The sequence below is a fragment of the Triticum aestivum genome, chromosome 5B (assembly GCF_018294505.1).
Source record: "Triticum aestivum cultivar Chinese Spring chromosome 5B, IWGSC CS RefSeq v2.1, whole genome shotgun sequence".
NCBI lineage: Eukaryota > Viridiplantae > Streptophyta > Magnoliopsida > Poales > Poaceae > Triticum > Triticum aestivum.
The window spans coordinates 686,442,531-686,447,055 of NC_057807.1; positions in this window are offsets into that span (position 1 = coordinate 686,442,531).

A 4,525-nucleotide genomic window follows, 5' to 3' on the forward strand; every position below is an offset into this window, starting at 1 on the left:
ATGAGTCGTATAGTAGATACGATCAACATGAAGATGTTCACCGATGATGACTAGTCCGTCTCACGTGATGATCGGACACGGCCTAGTTGACTCGGATCATGTAATCACTTAGATGACCAGAGGGATGTCTATCTGAGTGGGAGTTCATAAGATGAACTTAATTATCCTGAACATAGTCAAAAGACCTTTTGCAAATTATGTCGTAGCTCGCGCTTTAGTTCTACTGTTTTAGATATGTTCCTAGAGAAAATATAGTTGAAAGTTGATAGTAGCGATTATGCGAACAGTAGAAAGCTTATGTCCTTAATGCACTGCTCAGTGTGCTGAACCCCAAACGTCGTTTGTGGATGTTTCGAACATCGAACATACACGTTTTGATAACTACGTGATAGTTCAGTTAAATGGTTTAAGTAGAGGCACCAAAGATGTTTTCGAAACATCGCGGAACATATGAGATGTTTCGAGGGCTGAAATTGGGATTTCAGGCTCGTGCTCACGTCAAGAGGTATAAGACCTCCGACGATTCTCTTAGCCTGCAAACTAAGGGAGAAAATCTCAATCGTTGAGCTTGTGCTCAGATTGTCTGAGTGCAACAATCACTTGAATCAAGTGGGAGTTAATCTTCCAGATGAGATAGTGATGTTTCCCCAAAGTCATTGCCACCAAGCTGCTAGAGCTTCGTGATGAACTATAACATATCAGGGATAGATATGATGATCCTTGAGGTATTCGCGATGTTTGACACCGCGAAAGTAGAAATCAAGAAGGAGCATCAATTGTTGATGGTTGGTGAAACCACTAGTTTCAAGAAGGGCAAGTGCAAGAAGGGATACTTCATGAAACGGCAAATCAGCTGCTGCACCAGTGAAGAAACCCGAGATTGAACCCAAACCCGAGACTAAGTGCTTCTGTGATAAGGGGAATAGCCGCTGGAGCAGAATTACCCTAGATACTTGGTAGATAAGAAGGCTGGAAAGGTCGATAGAAGTATATTGGATATACATTATGTTAATGTGTACTTTACTAGTACTCCTAGTAGCACCAGGGTATTGGATACCGGTTCGGTTGCTAAGTGTTAGTAACTCGAAATAAAAGCTACGAAATAAACGGAGACTAGCTAAAGGTGAGCTGACGATATATGTTGGAAGTGTTTCCAAGGTTGATATGATCAAGGATCGCACGCTCCCTCTACCACCGAGATTGGTGTTTGCGTTGAGCATAGACATGATTGGATTATGTCTATCGCAATACGGTTATTCATTTAAGGAGAATAATGGTTACTCTATTTTTGAATAATACCTTCAATGGTCTTGCACCTAAAGGAATGGTTTATTGAATCTCGGTCGTAGTGATACACATTTTCATGCCAAAAGATATAAGATAGTAATGATAGTACCACTTACTTGTGGCACTGCCATGTAAGTCTTAATGGTATAAAACGCATGAAGAAGCTCCATGTTGATGGATCTTTGGACTCACTCGTTTTTGAAAAGTTTGAGACATGCGAACCATGTCTATTGGTGTATATGCATGAAGAAACTCCATGCAAATGGATCGTTCGGACTCACTTGATTTTGAATCACTTGAGATATGCAAATCATACCACATGGGCAAGATGACTGAAAAGCCTCATTTTCAGTAAGATGGAACAAGATAGCAACTTGTTGGAAGAAATACATTTTGATGTATGCAATCCAATAAGTGCTGAGGCATGTAGTGGATATCGTTATGTTCTTACTTCACAGATGATTCGAGTAGTTGTTGAGAATATTTACTTGATGAAACACAAGTCTGAATTATTGAATGGTTCAAGTAATTTCAGAGTGAAGTAGAAGATCATTGTGATAGGAGGATAAAATGTCTATGATATGATCATAGAGATGAATATCTGAGTTACGAGTTTTGGCACACAATTAAGACATTGTGGAAATTGTTTCGCAATAAATACCGCCTGGAACACCATAGTGTGATGGTGTGTCCGAACATCATAGTTGCACCCTATTGGATATGGTGAGTACCATGATGTCTCTTATCGAATTACCACTGTCATTCATGGGTTAGGCATTAGAGACAACCACATTCACTTTAAATAGGGCACCACGTAATTCCGCTGAGATGACACCGTATGAACTATGGTTTAGAGAAACCTAAGTTGTCGTTTCTTAAAGGTTTGGGGCTGCGATGCTTATGTGAAAGAGTTTCAGGATTGATAAGCTCAAACCCAAAGCGGATAAAATGCATCTTCATAGGACACCCAAAACAGTTGGGTATACCTCCTAATTTAGATCCGAAAGCAATATGGATTGTTTCTTGAATCGGGTCCTTTCTCGAGGAAAGATTTCTCTCGAAAGAGTTGAGTGGGAGGATGGTGGAGACTTGATGAGGTTATTGAACCATCACTTCAACAAGTGTGTAGCAGGGCACAGGAAGTTGTTCCTGTGGCACCTACACCAATTGAAGTAGAAGCTTATGATAGTGATCATGAAGTTTCGGATCAAGTCACTACCGTACCTTGTAAGGTGACATGGATACGTACTACTTCAGAGTGGTACAGTAATCTTGTCTTGAAGGTCATGTTGCTAGACAACAATGAACCTACGAGCTATGGAGAAGCGATGGTGGGCCCAAATTCCGACAAATGGTTAGAAGCCATAAAGTCCGAGATAGGATCCATGTATCAGAACAAAGCATGGACTTTGGTGGACTTGCCCGATGATCGGCAAGCCATTGAGATAAATGGATCTTTAAGAAGAAGACGGACGTGGACGATAATGTCATCGTCCATGAAGCTCGACTTGTGGCGAAGAATTTTTCACAAGTTCAAGGAGTTGACTACGATGAGATTTTCTCATCCGTAGCGATGCTTAAAATCCGTCGGAATCATGTTAGCATTGGCTGCATTTATGAAATCTGGCAGATGGATGTCAAGACAAGTTTCCTTACCAGTTTTTGTAAGGAAAGGTTGTATGTGATACAATCAGAAAAGTTTTGTCAATCCTAAGGATGCTAAAAGGTATGCTAGCTCCAGCGATCCTTCTAAGGACTGGAGTAAGCATCTCGGAGTTGGAATGTACACTTTGATGAGATGATCAAAGATTTTGGGTTTGTACAAAGTTTATGAGAAACTTGTATTTCCAAAGAAGTGAGTGGGAGCACTATAGAATTTCTGATGAGTATATGTTCTTGACATATTGTTGATCAGAAATGATGTAGAATTTCTAGAAAGCATATAGGGTTATTTGAAAGGTGTTTTCAATAGAAAACCTGGATCAAGCTACTTGAACATTGAGCATCAAGATCTATAAGATAGATCAAAATGCTTAATAATACTTTTAAATGAGCACGTACCTTGACATAATCTTGAAGGTGTTCAAGATGGATCAGTCAAAGAAGGAGTTCTTGCCTGAGTTGTAAGGTATGAAGTTAAGACTTAAAGCTCGACCATGGCAGAAGAAAGAGGAAGGACGAAGGTCGTCCCCTATGCTTTTATCATAGGCTCTCTACAGTATGCTATGCTGTGTACCGCACCTGAAGTGTGCCTTGCCATGAGTCAGTCAAGGGGTACAAGAGTGATCCAAGAATGGATCACAGGACAGCGGTCAAAGTTATCCTTAGTAACTAGTGGACTAAGGAATTTTCTCGATTATGGAGGTGGTAAAAGAGTTCGTCGTAAAGGGTTACGTCGATGCAAGCTTAACACCTATCCGGATAGCTCTGAGTAGAGATACCGGATACGTATGATGGAGCAACAATTTAGAATAGCTCCAAGTGGAACAGTTATTTGGAATAGCTCCAAATAGAGCGTGGTAGCTGCATCTAGGAGATGACATAGAGATTTGTAAAGCACACACGGATCTAAAAGGTTCAGACCCGTTGACTATAACCTCTCTCACAAGCATAACATGATCAAACCCAGAACTCATCGAGGGTTAATCACATGGTAAATGTGAACTAGATTATTGACTCTAGTAAACTCTTTGGGTGTTAGTCACATGGGGATGTGACCTTGAGTGTTAATCACATATCGATGTGAGCTAGATTATTGACTCTAGTGCAAGTGGGAGATTGTTGGAAATATGCCCTAGAGGCAATAATAAATTAGTTATTATTATATTTCCTTGTTCATGATAATTGTCTTTTATTCATGATATAACTGTATTATCCGGAAATCGTAATACACGTGTGAATACATAGACCACAATATGTCCCTAGTGAGCCTCTAGTTGACTAGCTCGTTGTGATCAACAGATAGTCATGGTTTCCTGGCTATGGACATTGGATGTCGTTGATAACGGGATCACATCATTAGGAGAATGATGTGATGGACAAGACCCAATCCTAAGACTAGCACAAAAGATCGTGTAGTTCATTTGCTAGAGCTTTGCCAATGTCAAGTATCTCTTCCTTCGACCATGAGAGCGTGTAACTCCTGGATACCGTAGGAGTGCTTTGGGTGTATCAAACGTCACAACGTAACTGGGTGACTATAAAGGTGCACTACAGGTATCTCCGAAAGTATCTATTG